The 20,409-nt window shown below is 34.4% G+C and overlaps 1 protein-coding gene across 1 annotated transcript in view; it reads right to left on the bottom strand.

The window, feature by feature from the left end:
- CysRS-m (cysteine--tRNA ligase-like protein, mitochondrial) overlaps nucleotides 1–20,409 on the bottom strand; it is a 200,489-nt gene that overhangs the window by 86,694 nt on the left and 93,386 nt on the right. The gene's annotated exons all lie outside the window — the stretch shown is intronic.

The raw sequence follows: 20,409 nt of genomic DNA, 5'->3' as shown, positions 1-20,409 counted from the left end.
AACATCCAAATCTCTACAAGAAAAGGCTTTCGATAAATGCTCATCATATAAAGGACAAAGGCTCTAGCAATGTAATTCTCAAACAAAATGCATCCAGCAAAATGTTCTCTAAATAGCAATCCTCTCAAAAAGAATGAACATGAATGACAGGAAACAGGGAAATTCCTAGACACGATAGTTAAACAACCAAATCTCTTGCTATCTTAGTATCATATCAATGAAGCATATCATCAAATTCCTCAAACTCTCAGGGGGGAGGGGGGGGATGTAAGAATATTGTGATAGCACTACATGAAAAGTTTACATTATTACTAACTTCTAACTAACAATTTTCCTCCAAATTAATCTTTTACTTGTCAGGATTCCTGTATTGTCAGATATCTTATATTTCAGTCTTCCAATGAGCTTCTTCACTTTTTCCTGTATCAATCATTTAGATCTTGTTATTCTTCTGAGTATTTTATTTTTACCTGTTATCCTGACAACAAATACTACCTATTCTGCTAACCTTTCTTCTCCCATTCTGTTCAAAGTGACCATACTATCTGAGATAATGACATCTGTTCACTTCCTCTAATTGTTTTCATAACTTTCATATCTGTTGTCTTCAGTCTTTGATCTAGTGTTTTACTTCTAACCCAGCTCTAAGATCCATACATTAAAATTGGTTTGAACACTGTCTTGTACACTACTAGTTTAGTGTTTTGACTAATTTCTCTCTTATTTCACATAAATTTATTATTATTAACATCAGACCTCCATGAGGAATTAAATCCGAACTGTGGGAGGTCCACCAACACACATTCATGCAAAAAGATCATCAAACTGTGTTTAAGATCCTTAAACACCCATTCACAGTTTCTGCACTCACCTCACTCTCAGGCAATGCATTTCACTCACCAATCTCCTCCACATTAATCCAGTAACAATCCCTCACCAACTTGTATTTCTTAATCATATCCTCTCTCCTTCTATACACAAGGCTGTGCAAGTTACATTCCCTCCATCCATTCTTTTATCCCACATTCCATAGACCTGTCACTGACTTAGTGAACCTTCTCTGGACCCTCTCCAGTACATCCTTATTCCTCTTGAAAACGAGTTGACTTTCTAAAATACCAACTGTGTTTATTCTATTATCTATTTCCATATTTAACTTGTCATCTTCAATAAAAATTGAGCCTAAACAGATTGAAATGTTCCACTTGTTCGATATGGTTCTCCATTTAGAACGTAGTTGAAGTTTTCTATGTTCCTGCATATGATTTACGTATTTTTATTTCTTTTTTTATGCCAAATTTATTACAACAATTATTCAATTTAGTTATCAAATCCTGCACAGTTGTACTGGATTTATTTAACAGAATAACATCATTTACATAAATTAAAGTGTTGAATATCTCTAATATTGATATCAGGTTTAATGCCACTTTTCTTCATAATGCAACTCTTATGGATGATGAATAACAGTGGAGATACTGTGTACCCTTGTCTCACATCTAACTTCATATCAAATCATCCTCCTGTATCTCATTAAATTGTTGTATCTGCTGACTTACAACTCTATCACTTCTGCATGCACATCTATCTCTATCTGCATAACCTACAAATGCCACCCAGCTTTTGTAGGTTATGCCACCAGCTTTTAATAGGATCTCCTCTACAAGTAAAGGTGTACAAAAACCAAATGCACACATATGGTGTAGGTTATGGCATGACATCTGACACTCTAACAAACCTCCACAAATTCCGAATGAAAGAATCAATAGCTTCTGCACAACATTCAAGGTCCTTGGAATACATATCTGACCTATCCTGGAAACAAAGCAATCATCACATATGCCCTTGATACTGCAACTAGCACTTGTAATTAGTTGCACACCCTTGAGGACTATTAAATATCTACTATACACAGACCAGAAAAAAAAAACAGAATATGTAATTTCCTCTTCATTGTTGCTAAGGATATCATTTATAATTTTTACAGAAAAAAAAAAAAAAAAAAAAAAGAGAAAACTAAAATCCATCAGTCAGTGAATTGAAAAGCTCATTGGTGCTTGAATATTAGTATTACAGAAAACAAGAAACTTGGAAGTGAGACACTTTCCTTTCTTATTTGATACATTTCTGTTATTATTATTATTACGTAACACCTCCAGGGAGTCCAAAGACTCATCAAGGGAGGGTAGCCACTTTACAACTCTCCATCAACCACAACTACACCAACACCATCTACTGCCTACCACCACTACTATTATTTCCACAGACAATCACAAACATCCATGCCCACTGCGGGATTCAAACCCACAGCCTTTCGGGTGGAGAATGGATATGCTATCCACTCGGCCAACCAGGCCAGCTATACATTTTATACATCTTATAATCCCTTTTTTATTCTTTTAATAAACATTTTGTAAAATGAAAAGATTTTTGTTCTAGTCATTCAAAATGTATATTTTTATTTTAAAAAAAGTTCAATTAAAAATAATAAATAAAAAATATATATATCATCATCAAATTCTTGACATGTACCCTCAAGGGGTATACAGGATATGATAGTACTACATGAAAAACTTACATCACTAACTTCCTACCTACAATTTTCCTCCAAATCTGTTATACTTGTCAAGACTCCAACATTATCAGATCTTATATTTCTGTCTTCTAAGGCACTTTTTACTGTATCAATCCACCTATATCTTGGTCTTTCTCTGGGTCTTTTTCCTGCCAACAAGGCAGAGAACACTTGTTTTGCTAATCTTTCCTCTCACATTCTGTTTACGTGACCATACCACCTGAGATTAGCTCTGCTAACACATTCCTGTATGCTAAAAATATCATTCTTTCCTAATATCCTCGTTTTTAATATGATATTGCCATTGGTGCCATCTGTTCACGTCCCTAATATTTCTCAGAACTCTCATATCTGTGGTCTCTAGTCTTTGGTCAAGTGTTTTATTTCTACCCCAGCTCCCAGATCTTAAACCATAAGTTAAAATTGGCTTCAACACTGTTGTATACAGCTAATTTAGTGTTTTGACTAATTTCTCTCTTATTCCATATAAATTTATTCAGTTGACTTCCAATCATACCAGCTTTGTTGATTCTGCTGTCTATTTTCATATTTAATTTACCATTTTCACTAAAAATTGTGTCTAAGGGCTGAAATGTTTTACTTGTTCTATAGGTTTTCCATTCATAACGCAGTTGATATTTCAATGTTTCTGTCGATTTTCATTGTCTTGTTATTGCTGATTTGCATACTAAATTTATTACAGCAGTTATTCAGTTTAGTCAGGGAATCTTGCAGACTTGTAATGGATTTATTTAGAAATATAACATCATCTGTGTAAAGTAAAAAGCTGAGATTAACATCTCCAATTTTGATATCAGGTTTAATACCACTTTCCTTCATAATATAATCCATATAGATAATGAATAACAGAGGGGATAATGTACAGCTATGTCTGACATCAGATTTAACATTAAACCATCATCCTGTACTTCCTTCAATTCTAACTGCTGACTTACAACTCAAATAAAGACTAAGTATTGCCTCATTGGCACCATACAACTGTAGTGTTTTGAATAGCTTTTCTCTTGGCACCTTGTCATATGCCTTTTCCAGATCTACAAAACTTAAATACAGATCTTTCTTATATTCCCATGATTTCTCAACTGTTTGTTGTAAAGTGAAAATCTGATCCTGACAGCCTCTATTTGGTCTGAATCCAGCTTGTTCTTTACCAAGTTTTCCTTCTGCAATCCTTCTCAACCGTTTCTCATGTATACTTGAGAAATAAATCTTACCACAAACATGCAGTAGAGAAATGGTTGACCAATTTTTCCCAACAAAATTTCACAATTCATCACTCCACCTTCTTTTAGGATGTCTTTAGCCTCGTTTCCCTTCTTTTGGAATCCAGTTTGTTAGTATGGTGGTCCATGATGTCCAGCCCATTTCCATTTTAGTCACTTGTGGTGAAGAATGATGCCAGTGATATGAGTCCGGCTTCTTATCCAGGTGATTCGCTTCTTATCTTTTAATGTGATGCCTAGCATCAGCTTCTCCATTTTTCTTTGAGTTGTAGCTAGTTTATTTGTCAGTGCTTTTGTTAAAGACCAAGTTTCACAACCATATGTGATGATTGGAAGTATACATTGGTTAAATGTCTTCTTTTTAAATAGAGTGGGACATCATTGTTTTGAAAAATGCTTTTCAATTTTCTGAATGCACTCCAGGCAAGTTGAACTCTTCTATTTCTTTCCTTTTGGGGTCCACAGTTTAGATCAATGAGATGAACTAAGTATATATATATATATATATATGTGTGTGTGTGTGTGTGTGAAGGGACTCTTTTCAAGAAATTGTTTTCTATTATTACATTTTTTGGTGTTACAAAATGATTAAACATGATTTTAGTTTTTTCTCTGTTTATTTTTAGACTAACTTTTCTGCTTTCATGATATAGGTCTTCTATCATTATATTAACCACCTTACCGGCCATTAAAGATCAAATATGCATCCTCAAAAGCTTCGTATCCATCATAAATTTCAATGTAATATCAATGGTATTACAATTTTAATATGCACTTCACATCCATAGAAATGTGGACATATATATACGCCCTGGCCGGTAGCATGGTTAAGGTCTTCTGGAGTGTTTGCAAAAATTATGATATCATCTGCATATTTTAGGTGTGTTAAGTTTCTGTTATTAATTTTTATATCAAGGTTTGTCCAATTTATATTATTAAATATTTCTTGAAGGACTGCTGTAAAGATTTTGGGTAATAGAGTCTCCTTGTTGGACACCTTTTTCAATTGATATTTTATGGATACTGGTGTGAAGTTGGATTGTTGCAGTGTGGTTATATCAGTTGTTTTAATATAATTTTTGTTCTAGGTTTTTGTTCTATCAGAACTTTCCAACCCCCTCTTCGTGTGTGTGTGTGTGTGTGTGGTGTATATATATGTCATCCTCAATAAAAATTGAGTCTAAATAGGTTGAAACAGCAAAATAGTTAATATATATATATTTTACCTTGATGGACCTGTGTTTCACTCCGGATTTCTCCATGAGTGCAGGTCACAAAGATGCCTCCAATGATCTCAATCTTGAGCCGCTCTCTCTTTTCCATGTCATACCCATATATTTCACTAGTGAATCTTCCGATCTTGTAGGTGGTCTTCCTGGTTTTTTCTTTATTCTTGGTTGCCAGCTAAGCATTCTATATGTCCATCTGTTATCCCTGAGTCTGGCTATGTGACCTGCCCATCTCATGTTGCTTTCATATACTGCAGTTACCACATCTTTTATGCCTGATCTCTTTCTTAGTTCCGTGTTTCTAACATGTTGCATTTTACTGATGTTACAAATCCTGTGTTCTATTGCATGCTGAGTTATTCTGAGAGTCTGTTCTTCTTTTCTTGTCGTGTTCCATGTTTCTGATCCATATGTGAGTGATGGAAGAATGTCACTATTAAATAGTTTTGCTTTTGCAGAGATGTCAAGATTTGGATCAGTAAGTGTTTCTTTTAGTCTGTTGAATGTTAGTCATGCAACTTTCTTTTTGCTAGTTCTTCAGATAAATTGCTATTCATTTTTATTGTCTGTCCTAAGTAATTATAGGAGTCAACTTGTTCTATAGGGATGTTATCAATACATAGGTGACTGTCACTTGTATAGATGTTTTTGATCCATTTTGTTTTTTCTAGATTCATTTCTAAGCCTATCTTACTGCTGTTTGTGTATATTTTTTCATCTATTTCTTCTAGGTCTTTTGGGTTGTGGGATATCAGTACCAGATCATCAGCAAACATAAGGATTTGTAGTTTTTCACCATCTATGCTTATTCCACCGTTTAGGTCTATTTTTTTTTTTCAGAATGTATTCTAAAGTGCTGGTAAATATATTTGGGGAGATCAGATCGCCTTGACGGACCCTTCTCTTTATATCTATATTTATAGGTTGATCAAATAGGGTTATTTGTGTGGTCTGATTTTTGTTAATTTTTTTTATTATGTGAATGTAAGTAGGGTCCACATTTATTTCCAGTAAGGCACTGATAACTGCATTGTGTTCTATGGTATCAAATGCTTTTTTAAAATCAATAAAGAGGAAACATAGAGGGATTCGGTATTATCTGCATTTTTCTGTTAGTTGTGAAATGACCTGGATATGATCTATTGAGAAGCCTCTTCTGAATCCTGCCTGCTCTCTACTGGAGTTGTCTTTGAGTGTTTTTAGATTCTGTTCAGTATTACTCTGTTCATGATTTTATATATGTGAGAGAGAGTAGAGAGATTGGACATTAGTTTTTTGTGTCTTCCTTGTTCCCTTTTTTGAACAGAAGTATGGTTTTTGAGTCTTCCATTCCTCTGGAATCTTTCTTTCTTTGAAGTACTATGTGAATCTGGTAGTCCTGAGGCTTTACCTTTACTCATTTTCTTAAGGACATGTTCTATTTCTTCTGGAAGTACATCTGGTATATTGCTTGTTTTTGGAATGATAGGTTCTGAAACTTTGCACTTAGTTGCATAGAGATCATTATAAAATTCTGCACAATTTCTTCTATCCTTTTTCTATTAGTATGTTTTTCTCCATTTTGATCCTGTAAAACAGATGGAATTGGCTGTTTAAAATTTAAGTCTTTCTCTAATTTGTTCAGGCTGGTTTTTGCCTGCACTACTTCTCTTAGTTTTTGTAACCTGAAAGCTTTGTAGTCTTCTGGAATTCTTTTCCTTAGTAACTTACAGATAATTTTGTATTCTAGGAAATTTTCTTCAGATTTCTTCAGTTCTTTTCTCTTTTTCAGTAGTTTTATAGTTTGAGATAAGAGTCGTTCTCTTTTCTTTTGTTTCACAGGAATTTCTGATTTTTTCTTGCACTCGTTGAATTTATTAATAAAGTCAATATAGTCATCATTAATGTAACAGTTCTTAACCACCTAACCAGCCAAGACATATATATATCCAGGTTACCATGGATGCGAAGTGCATATTAAAATTGTAATCCAATTAATATTACATTGAAACATATGATGGATACGAAGTGTAGAGGAGTGATGTATTTTATCCATATTGACAGCGACGTGGTTAATAGTCCATTCGGTCTCTTCTATGCTTCCTGAACTTGTGGTAGTCTATTTGTTTGGGTTGTCTTTTGTGGTTTGATATTGTCCTGATATGTTGTTCTTTTTTGTGGTCTATTCTTATAATGGCTCTGAGGAGTGTGGTCAGAATCTATGTTGAAGTATGTTTCGCTTATTGTACCAACATTTTGTACCAGTCTTTTACAGTCTATTAAAATGTAGTCAATTTCATTTTTTGTGTCTTCATTCGGTGATTGTCAAGTCCATCTTCTTCCTGGGAATTTGTTGAAAAAAGTGTTCATGATAAAGAGTTGTTCAGCTGCAGCAAATTCAGCTAATTTCTCTCCTCTTCTATTTCTTTCTCCCAGGCCATGTGGTCCTATACACTTTTTGTTTTCTTTTCCACATCCTATTTTGGCATTAAAGTCACCACCAATGAATGTCTATGTTGATTTGCGTTACAGTGTTATATATTGTTGAGTTGCAGTGATTGTAAGTGAGAAAGCAAGGAAAAGTCTGCTGGAATGGAACCTAGTAAATAATCGAATAATTAAAGCTAGATTTTTCTCGAGGTTGATGAAATTGACTATCATACAAGCATATGCACACTCGAATGATGCTGAAGAAATGGAGAAAGCCCAATTCTATGATCAACTCCAAAAAGTGATTGATAAAAGTTCTGAAACAGGACTTATTAATTTTGATAGGAGACATGACTGCTAAAGTAGGAAAAAGAAAGAAAGATGATGAACATGCTATAGGAAATGAAGCGAGTGGTGAACAAACAAACTGAAAATGGAGAACTTTTTACATCCTTGTGTGAATTAACCTCATCATAGGAGGTAGTATCTTCAAACATAAGGAAATTTACAAAATAACATGGATCTCCCCTAATGGAAAAACAAAAAAACCAGATCGATCACATTGCTATATGTAATACTTTCAAGAGGACATTACAAGATGTAAGGGTCAAAAGAGGAGTTGATGTAGCTTCAGACCATATTCTGCTAACCACAGTACTTAAATTAAAGCTAGCAAGAAATTCAAAACTAAGAAAGAATAAGAAATTAAATACAATATTGATAAATTGAAGGAAAAGAAAGCAAAAGAGAAATTTACCAATGAACTGAAGAACAGATTCTCAGTTTTGGAAGAATCAAATAAAAATGATGAGGAAAATAAGATTGAAGCCAACTGGGAAAAGTGTAAAGAAGTCTTCAACAAAACTGCAGAAGATATTATAAGAGTGGAAGTCACACAAAGAATGGATTACAGGAAATACATAAAAACTAATTGAAGAAAGGAAGAAGATAAAAGAGAAAATAAATAACTCCAAGTTGGAAAGATTATGTGGAGAATATCAGAAGCAATACCAAGAAGTACATAAGATGGTGAAGCGCTCCACCAGAAATGACAAGAGAAACTACTATCAGCTGTTGGATGAAGTTGCTCAGAGAGCAAATGATACTGGAAATCTTGGAGAAGTTTATAAAATTATAAGGCAATTTGGAGGAACATACCAGAAGAATGAATGTGGGGTTAAAGATAAAAACATTCAACTACTAACTCAAGAACAAGAAGTCCAACAAAGATGGAAAGAGTACTTTGAAGAATTATTAAATGTTAAACACAATTCTATAAATCCAAATATTGAGTCCCCTTTCAAAGAGATATACTAAATGAATTCAAATTTGATGTAAACATGGGAGAGATCACAGAGCAAGAAATCATGGAAGTAATCAAGGTCTAAAATAATAGAAAAGCAAGTGGAAATGATAACACTAGTGCTGAATTGCTCAAAGCTGACCTAAAAATATCGGCAACTATACCGTATAAACTGTTTAATTTCATATGGCATCTGAGAATGTTCTGAGTAACTGGAAAGAATCACAAATACTCAAAATTCCAAAAAAAGGATGATCTTACAGATTGCACCAATTGGAGAGGAATCAGCCTATTGTCAGTACCATGAAAGATATTCACTAGAATCATAATAAATAGAATAAAAAACAGCACTGAGAAAATACTGAGAAATAGAACAAGAAAGTTTTAGAAATGGAAGAAGCACACTGAACAAATTTTTATTCTTAGAAACATAATTGCCCAGAGTGTTTGAACTAAATTCAACTATATATCTCAATTTTATTGATTTTGCAAAAAAGCATTCGACAGCATAGATCAATTGTCTATGGACAAAATCCTGACAAATAATAAATATCATAAAAGATTAGTATGATGGAAGTTTAGGACAAATTCTATTAAATGGAACAATTTCTGAAAGTTTTGACATCAAAACTGGTGTTAAGCAAAGCTGTGCCATGTCTGGAATACTTTTCATCATTGTCATAAATTGGATAATGCGGCATACCCTGAAAACTGAAATAAAATGGAGCATTGACACCACATTAGAAGATTTGGACTATGCTGACGATACTGTACTACTACCATCTGGATTTGAAGACATGAAAATTAAGACAACAAAGTTAGAGGAAACTGCTCAACAAATAGGCTTATACATCAATGAGAAGAAAACCAAAGTATTAAAAATCAACAGTAAAAAGAATGACCCAATCCTTATAAATGGAAATCAAGTAGAAGTGACAAACACCTTCAATAACGTCGGAGCAAACTGTCAACATGGAAGGTGGTACCAACGAGGACAATGCAATAAGAATAAAAAAAATCATGCTACGCATTTAAAATTTACAGACAATTTGGAAACCACCCAATATAAAAACAAACTTAAAGGTGCAAATTTTTAATTCAACTGTTAAATCTGCTACTTTATGAAAGTGGATCATGGAAATTAACCAAACAAGAAAATAAAATTGATACCTTCCAAACAAAATATCTTTGTGAATTCTCAAAATTTACTGGCCAAATAAAATCTCAAATATTGAAATACATAACAAAACAAAAACCAAACTCATTACAACAGAGTTAAATGCAGATGGATATGGATAGGCCATGTATTGAGAATGCCAACATCGGAAAACACAAGAACAGCATTAACATGGGCGCTTGATAGTAAAAGGAAGAGGAGAAGATCCAAAATGACATGCCACCAGATGGTAATCGAAGAATGAAACAAACTAGGATGGTCGAGCTGGAGGAGACCAAAAGAAGTAGCACTGGACCGAAGAGGATGGCACACTAAAACTCATGGCCTCATGCACCTTATAGGCATAAAGAGCAATAAGCAAGTGATGAGGTGAAAGGCTTGCTATTTATTCATTCATGCAAAAACAAACTTACACAAATTATCCTGAAAAGGCCATTGAAAAAATTTTACTTAACATGCCTACATTACTCACATGCAACTTAAACATCTTCCACAAGGCTGACAAACCCATGTGGTACATGCATATACCTTTCTCAGTTTCACTTTGTTTACTATTGAATATGGCGTGTTGTGTATTTGTATTCGTATACTTTAATAATTTTTGGTGTTGGCATGTGCTATAGTTGAGTTCAATCATGACTGGATTCACATTATGCATGGTTTCACTTGCATAAATGCACCAATACTGATCCATAGATAAAAATGAAAATTACAGACATATGAAGGTGGAGATATTGCTTGTTTAAAGGAACACATGATAGGATCAGCCTCTTTAAAGTCAACAAAAACAAAACAGTATTCTGATGCTATTTAAGATATGGACAAATTGTTAGCGATGCAGAGATCACAAAATCCACAAGCTCATTCTGTTAAGCTTAATGACAATTCAGACAAAATTCAAGATGTCTTTTTGAAACCAAAAAATCAGAATATCAATGTGATTCTCAATCCTTTATGGCAAGTAATAGTTGGTAGATTTAATAACTGGTTTTTGTAATCTTAAAGTGCTTCTGATGATGACCTCAATACAGGGGTCGAAACGTCAAGTGTTATTTTATTAATAATAAGTAAAATAATCACCTCAACACGTGTGTTTTGTGTCCTTAAATTCGTAAATATGAAAAAAAAAATTACTACATAGATGGTTCCATAAGTATAAGCATCTCTTTAAAAATTTGGGAAATTATTATTATCAAGGACCATACTGTTTAATTATAACTTTTTATTATACACCCTTTGTCCAAAAAGAAACCAAACTTTTCAAAAATAGAAGAAAGTAGTGGCGCCACCTGTTGCATTTTGTTGTCGAAAGCGGCAACCTTCATTAGTGTTGTGTCAACTGTTTATGACATTTGTTTCACTAGAAGCCAAGTTATAGTGCCAAGAGTGACAGTGTTTTGACAAACATGGAAAATGCGTTTCAAACAGAGAGCTGCGATTGACTTTTGTGTTGAACTTGGTAAACGTTTTACAGAAACTCATCAAATGCTTCAAAAAGCATATGGTGATGAATGCTTATCCCGTACTCAAGTTTACGAGTGGTTTAAGCAATTTCAAAGTAGTCGTGAGACGCTTGAGGACGATGAAAAGCTGGGCTGTCCAAAAACTGGACTGAGCGAAGCTAACATCCAAAAAAGTGTGTGATTTCAAAGAAAACTCAAAAATGTCCATGAGATTGATTGAAGATGAATTGGGGATTCCAAAATCAACTGTGCACAACATTTTGACCAAGAGTTTGGGCCTTTGTAAATTGAATTTGCAATTTGTTCCCCACAAGTTTGCCGACGACCAAAAAAATGTATTGAATTGAACACTGCAAGGACCTCAATAAAACTATTGTAGGGACTCAAACTTCCTTGAAATGATCGTTACTGGTTACGAAACATGATGTCCTGAGTATGAGCCTAAAACAAAGTGCCAGAGTGCTGAGTGGAGACCATCAGAAGAGGGGCATCCGAAACAAAAAAAGTCGCTTGGAGAAGTCAAAAGTAAAGACAATGCTGATTTGTTTCTATGATTCCAAGGGCATTATCCACAAAGAATTCGTTCCACCTGGCCAAATGGTCAATGGTGTGAGTTTTATCTCGAAACTTTGAAGCGACTGATAGTGAGAATTCATCACATATGGCAAGAATATCATGACTACCAACCGTTCGTCAAAACACTGTCACTCTTGGCACTATAACTTGGCTTCTAATGAAACAAATGTCAAACAGTTGACAACACTAATGAAGGTTATTCTTCCTTTTATAAGGCTCTGATGCAGCCATAGGTGAGACATTTACAACTGTCTGGATTCCTTGGTAATGAGGAAGTGGTGGAGAGGATCCAGAGGCAAGTGAATAAAATTGTGATAAGTAAAGGGATATGCTAGAAAACGAGTTTTATGTTACTAGGATCAATAACAAGAAGGGGAACAAGGGGAAGGCATTAAAGATTGTGTGGACTATAGAGACAGGAGGACTATATGTAAGGAGAGTGGAAAATGAACAGAAGGGATTGCCAGAGGTAATTATGAGTGCTCTGTCAGTAAATATATGGGCAGTCTGAAAAGTTGTCGGCCTCGACCATAGATGGCAACACTATCGACAAGATTTTTTTTTTCTAAGTTGGTACATCTGTCATAAGTATTCTTGTGAAATTGCAAGTCATTCTATCAAGTAGTTTGTTTTATACAGCTGTATGAAGCAAAATTGTTGTCTATATGCCTTGAAATGGATAAAATTGAGTATAAAATTCTTTGTAAAAGAAGGGTTAATGGCAAAAGAAATTCATTCGAAGTTCATACAAGTTTATGGGCATTCTTCTCCTTTGCTTTCGACAATTAAGAAATGGGCTGCCAAGTTTAAATGTGACCGTACCAGCCTTGAAGATGATCCACGTGAAGAACATCCAAAAAGTGCAACAATGCCAGAAATCATTGATCAAGAGCACGATATGGTATTGGATGACCGGCGAGTCAAAGTGCATGAAATCACTGAGACTATATGCATTTCAAAAGAACGTGTAGAATATATTTTACACAAAGAATTGCAAATGAAAAAGCTTTGTGCAAGATGGGTGCCACGCTGGCTCATAGCAGATCAAAAACACACTCACATGAAAAACTCTGAACAGTGCTTGGAGCGTTTTAACAAGAATAAAACTGATTTTGTGCATTGATTTATTACTATGGATGAGACTTGGATTCACCAGTACACACCAGAATCCAAACAGCAGTGAAAACAGTGGACAGAAGCTGGTTGTTCAGTGCCAAAGAAGATAAAGTTGGTTCCATCAGCAGGAAAGGTCATGGCATCGGTGTTTTGGGATGCTAAATGCATTTTGTTTATTAATTATCTTGAAAAGGGTAAAACAATAACTGGGGAATATTATTCCGATCTTTTAACCAGACTAGGCGAAAAAATTCATGAGAAAAGACCCGGTTTGCAGAAGAAAAAAAATCATTTTTCATCAGGCCAATGAACCTGTCCACAAAAGTGTTTTGGGATCTGGGATTTGCACTATGAATTGTTGGAACATTCATCCTATTCCACAGATTTGGCTCCCTCTGACTTCTGTCTCTTCCCAAAACTAAAATTCTTCCTCACTTCCTCGGTTAGCATTTTTCTTTGAATCGAGAGGTGATTGCAGTTGTAGAGGGGTATTTTGCAGATCTTACTGAGAACCACTACAGGGACGGGATAATGGCGCTGGAGCATCACTGGAATAAATGTATTAGTCTTAAGGGAGATTATGTTGAAAAATAAAAATAAATATAATTCTATAATTATAAATTCATTTATTTCATCTTTAGGCTGAGAACTTTTCAGACCACCCTCATAAGTTCAAGAATATGTACAACATGTATTTTGTGAATAATGGTTAGTTATGCACCTCCTATGATAATCTCTGGTCTCCATGGAGTTGCATGATAATAAAATTTGATCAGAAATGCTCAAATATGGAGGTATAAAAGTATGGTGGCTACACTCATTATTCAGAAGATTGGGCTTCAGATGACTGGAGTAAACCTCTCATGGCATCCATGTACAAAAAAAGGGAATAAAAGTAAATGTGAAAAATTAGAGAAGAACTTTGCTAGTAAGTATTAGAGATAAGATTTATGTAAGTATACTTGGGAAAGAAACTAAGAATTATGTGGAAAAGAAACTTGAAGAAGAAGAAGCTGGATCAAGTCAAACAGAGACTATCAGATCTTGATTTTGCAAAAAACAAACGAGAAAAGAATAGGAATATCACAATAATCTAAATTTTGGAATAGATGTATAATAAGGTGCCAAGAGAAAAGCTATTCAAAATGCTGCAATCATATGGTATAAATGGAATATTATTCAAAGCAATATATAATAAGTATATTTTAGAATTTATGGAGATATAGGAAGATGGATGTAAAATCAGGGGTGGTAACACATGGGTGCATTCTATCTCCATTATTATTCATCATCCATGGTTAACATTATGAAGGAAAGTGGCATTGATCAAAATCAGAGATATTCAACTTAGCTATTTACTTAATGTTGATGATGTTACCTTGTTCATCCATAGCTGGATACAAGCCTCCCGATAGCATTATACAACATAAATCCAGTAAAAATTTTCAGGACTCAACTAAATGGAATAACTGCTATAACCAATTTGGTATGAAAGTCAGCAACAAAAAGATTAAAATTAAAAAAAAAAAAGGAAAAAAAATAATCAGGAACAAAGAAAACAGCATAAAATAAGTAAAATATTTCACCTATTTAAGGCACAATTTTCTATAAAGATAGCACATTAAATATGGAAACAAATAACAACATAAGGAAAACTGATATGGTTGGAATATAGTTAAATACATTCGCATAGAATAAGAAAGACATCAGCTGAAACAGTGGTGATTTTTTTTAGGATGGTGTGCAATGGTGTCAGTACAACATTGCACACCAGGTGTACTGACACCTTTATTAACAGTGACATGACATACAGATGTGGTACATTTAGAAATTTGTAATATTCATTAACTTTTAACAAGTTTACCTAGTATCCAACAAATCACTTAATGAAATTTGCATTTTTTACTGTTTATTGCTAAGATATTTGCTCTATAAAATTTTTATTAAAAATTATTTCAAACATTTTACATATTTTTTTTGCATATTTGTACAATAAATTTATGCTTAATCAACTGTGTGCTACAATATTTAATTTGTTATTCCTATTCCAAAACATCCTATTTCTAAAACAACTTTCATCATCTCTAATTCCTAATTCCAGATCTGCAAAACTTAAATACAGATCTTTGTTATATTCCCATGATTTCTCAACTATTTGTCATAAAGTGAAAATATGATCCTGACAGTCTCTATTTGTCCTGAATTCAACTTGTTCTTCACCAAGTTTCTCTTCCACAATCCTTCTCAACTGTTTCTCAAGTATACTTGCATATATCTTACCAGGAACACTCAGTAGAGAAATACCCCTGTAATTCTCACATCCAGTTTTATTTCCCTTTTTTTTTTTTTTTTTTTTTTTTTTTTATATATATATATATATATATATATATATATATATATGGGTACTATGAGAGCTCTGCTCCAATCATCTGGAATTCGACCCTCTGTCCAGGCCTTCTGAACTATGCAGTGCAGCCACTGTAAGCAAATAATTTGTTAGTTTTCATATCGTTTTAATTTTAAATTCTTTCCTGCAAAAGAATGAGTACAGGCATTGAATGTTTTACAAAAAGCACTGCTAAGCACTAAACAAGAAGTAGACCAGAGTGTGTTCAAACTAATTTTAACCTACAGAGGTTTGAGAACTTTGTTAGAAATAAATGAATTGATCATAAACTTCTGATCCAAACATCTGTCTGCTCTAAGCCCACCCATGGTACAAATGTGCTACATGTTTACTAATAACCTTTCATGGGTGGGAATCACAAAAATTATCCTTATCAGCATGAAGGACTTTATTCAACATTCCATCCAAAATTACTGCACACCTTCCAAGTAATGGTTTAACAAAAGATATGGATGCATCTGAAGAAAAAAAATGGCTTATAACTAGAACCCAACTTCATACTCACCCTATAGTATTCTCCCTACTACGTATTAAGCCTACTGGCCTGTTACAGAGCTTACTTAAGCTCTTCTAAATTGCACCTGTCCAGGATAAGGTGACTAGCCCTATGCCTCCAGGTATATCCTGTGGCTGTAGCTCGTGTGTTCACGGGGCTGGTTTGCCTGCTTGCAGGAGGAAAAAACCTGCTGTCAAATATCATCTACTCCTGCTGCCTTTCCACTTTTCAGGCTTTTGATGGCTTTTTCTACTTCAAGCATGGATATGTATTCCTGACTGAATACCCAATGAGTGTTTTTTTTTACCACTGTGCCGCCATCACTGCTTGTTTCATTTAGCAATTTTTCGAAGTAATTACTCCATACTTCAAGGATATCTATTTCTTCCGTTTTCATTTCACCTTTATCATCTCTAATTCCTTTTACAGCACTCTTTCCTCCATTTCTGAGCTTCTTCAACAACCTCCAGAATATCTTGCCACCTTCTTGATATTTATTTTCTATGTTCTTACCAAAGTCTCCCATGACTTTTCTTTAGCTAGTTTACCACAGTGTTTAGCTTTCTTACATTTATCTCTGTATTCTCTAAGAGCACAAGCTGACTTTATTTGCCAGGAACTTTTGATATGCTTTCTACTTTTCCTTCACTGCCTCTTTAACTTCCTGTGTCCACCATGGAGGTCTGATTTTTCTATCCTTGCAGACTACCTCACCATATGCCTCTCTGGCTGAATCAATTAGTGTTTTCTTCAGGGCTTGCCAATGAATCTCCAAGGTTTTCTTCCTGTTCTCAAACTCTTTCATTTTTTCTTGAATAACGTTTGTGTATTTTAGTCTACAGTTCACATCTGAGAGCTGTTCAACTTTTATTTTATTCGCTTTAAAACTTTCTTACATGTTCTTTTCAATATGAAATTCACTTTTATCCCGCTCTAGACTAAATGGTGATCACTTCCAATTTCAAATCCTCTGCACAAGGGAGAAAACATCACTATTAACAATGACATAGTCAATGAGACTTTTCTTATTCCTTGCCTCTTCCATCCATGTGAATTTCTGCACATTTTTATGTTAGAACATTGTTTTAGTAATAACCAGTCCATGTCCTGAGCAGAAATCCAATAGGTATTTGCCATTATTGTTAACTTTGCTCTCTTTTCTCCAAATTTTCCCAAAATATTTTTGTATTTCTGACCATCATTTCCTATTCTCTATTTAGATCCCCAACAAGGATCAACTTTTCCTTTTTCATTGTGTATTCCTGTTTCATTGCTTTCTCTAAACTCTAAAAAAATTCCTGCACTTGTACCCTAGTATAACCTTCTATGGGACCACAGGCCCAAATAAATCTCACTGTCCAGTTTCCCCATTCTGATATTTGCCCACATCACTCTACTTGAGACTGCCTGCCTTTCAAGAAGATTAGCCTCATATATATATATATACTGTTGAATACTATGGCTATTCCTTTTCCTTGAATGTCATTGCCTGAATATAACATTTTGTATTTATTGCTCAGAAAGATCACCAGTTTTTGCCTTTTTATTTGTTTCAGTCACCCCTATTATGTCGATCTGATACCTATCCAATTCCTCAGCTAGCACCATTTCTTTGTCATTCAGGCTTCTTATGTTGATAGTACTGATCTTGAACTCTGGTGATGTTGACTTGGGGTGTGTTTTAGGATTTGTTCCAGTAGCTGACTTTTTGCTATTTGCCCTGGTTCCCTGGAGAAAACAAAGGGGCCTTGTTTAACCAAGCAACTCCCAGCCGGTATAAAATTCTGTCATGTTGTCCCATCATTTTATATTTTGGTCGACTAAATCCCAAATTGCCATCTCATTGCTCTCAGATCCATAAGTTAAGATTGGTTTAAACACTGTCTTCTATACACACAATTTAGTGTTTTGACTAATTTCTCTCTTATTCCATATAAATTTATTCAGTTGGCTTCCGACCATGCCAGCTTTGTTCATTCTGTTGTCTATTTCCACATTTAATTTACCATTTTCACTAACAACTGTGCCTAAGTAACTGAAATGTTTTACTTGTTCCATAGGTTCTCCATTCACAATGCAGTTGATATTTTCAATGTTTCTTAAGATTTTCATTGTTCTTTTTCTCGTTATTGCTGATTTTGATACTAAATTATTACAACAGTTATTCAATTTAATCAGGGAATCTTGCAGACTTGTACTGGATTTATTTAGAAGTATAACATCATCTGCATAAAGTAAAAAGCCGAGATTAACATTGTCAATTTTGATATCATGTTTAATACCATTTTTCTTCATAATGTAATCCATACAGATAATGAATAACAGAGGGGATAATGTACATCCTTGTCTGACACCAGATTTAACATTAAACCATCATCCTGTACTTCCTTCAATTCTAACTGCTGCCTTACAACTCAAATAAAGACTAAGTATTGCTTGATATAATGCCCTATTGACACCATACAACTGTAGTGTTTTGAATAGTTTTTCTCTTGGCACCTTGTCATATGCCTTTTCCAGATCTACAAAACTTAAATATAGATCTTTGTTATATTCCCATGATTTCTCAATTATTTGTCCTAAAGTGAATATCTGATCCTGACAACCTCTATTTGGCCTGAATCCAGCTTGTTCTACACCAAGCTTTCCTTCCAGAATCGTTCTCAACCATCTCTCAAGTATACTTGCATAAATCTTACCAGGAACACTCTGTAGGGAAATACCTCTGTAAATCTCACTCTTAATTTTTTTTCCCTTTTTATATAAATATACATATGGGTACTATGAAATTTCTACTCAAATCATCTGAAATTCATCCCTCTGTCCAGGTCCTCTGAACGATGCAGTGCAGCCATTGTAAGACTTTTATACCTCCATACGTGAGAATTTCTGGTCAAATATCATCTACTCCAGCTGCCTTTCCACATTTCAGGCTTTTGATGGCTTTTTTTCCTACTTCAAGTATGGAATGTATTCCTGATTGCATGTCTGTTGATTGTTTTTACCGCTGTGTTAGCAATTTTTCAAAATAATTACTCCATACATCAAGGATATCTTTTTCTCCAGTTTTCATATCACCTTTATTATCTCTAATTCTTTTTTGATTGCTTTTATCATTTCTGCTTGTTAAAGCTCAGCTAGATTGTGGTTGGTCTTCAACTGACATGTTCCCATTTTTGAAATGGGAAAAACCACTGGTAGACTTGTGTTTTACCTAAAGCATTGTCCCTAAAGGCTTGCTGAAGCATAGCAATAGTTTGATTCATTTTATTTTGTAGTGGTTTGCAGAATTTTTCATGTAGGCACAGATACGTCAGTCAATTGGTGCACTATAACTTAGTGTGTACTCTTTTCTGTGACTTTGAACCCTTTAAAAATGTCAGTTGTATCTGGTGTAATTCAGACTTGTTTGCTTTATGAATTTAAATTCGGTTCAAAGACTTCGGAAGCATCCCATGCGTGACATTTAGAAAAGATGCAGTAGCAGAACGTACTGCACTAAAATGGTTTAAAAAATTGTTTCTGGTGATGAATCACTTGATGTACCATATTGAGGAAGACCCTCCATTATTAACAATGAAGAATTACATGCTACTGTTGAAAATAATTCAACATTAACATGTCAAGGACTTTCACAAATGTTTAATGTGCATCAACTGGGAAAATCGAGGAAACTAAGCAAATGGCTCCCACATGCATCATTAGATAACAAACTTCATTGGCTATCATTTTGTTCTTTACTTCTTTCACATCATAAAAATGAGCCATGAATCTTGTGCTCTAACAGGAAACAAACTTATCATTGGTTGTCATGAAACAATTCAGTACACTTCAAAGGCACCGCTTCATCCCCAGAAGACTATGCGTTGTGTGGTAGATTGGAGCTGGTACTGTCCACTATGAGTTTCTCACTGCAGGCCAAGCAATTACAGCTGAGATCTACTCAATGCAACGAGTGTGTGTGCAGGATGTGTTACTTCAGAAACAGACAGGACTAGTTAATCAGAAGAAAGTGCTATTCTTGCAGGTCAATGCAAAATCTCATACTGCAAAACATACCCATGAGAAGATATATGCTTTAGGATGGGAGATACTCCCTCATCCTCCATATTCTCCAAGTGATTGATTATCACCTTTTTTTTTGCACTAGATAATTACATACAAAATACGCAGCTCCATAATAAAATAACAGAGATTGAAGTGGAGGTTGCTAGGTTTATTACTTCTAAATACAAAACGTTTTATAAAAGCAGAATTTACAAACTTTTATCTTGTTTGGAAAGAGCTGTAGATTGTGCTTATTTTAATGAATAAAACAGTTCATAAAAATTTCTGCAGTTGTTTAATTTTTATTATGAAAAACCACACAAACCTTTTTGATTAACTGATGTGTGTGTGTGTGTGTGTGTGTGTG

This window comes from Typopeltis vanoorti, chromosome 5, assembly GCF_054136105.1.
Source record: "Typopeltis vanoorti isolate ZY-2024b chromosome 5, IOZ_Tvanoo_1.0, whole genome shotgun sequence".
NCBI classification, from domain to species: domain Eukaryota; kingdom Metazoa; phylum Arthropoda; class Arachnida; order Uropygi; family Thelyphonidae; genus Typopeltis; species Typopeltis vanoorti.
Note: the sequence above shows the minus strand (reverse complement) of the source record. Positions and strands in the feature narration are given on the sequence as shown.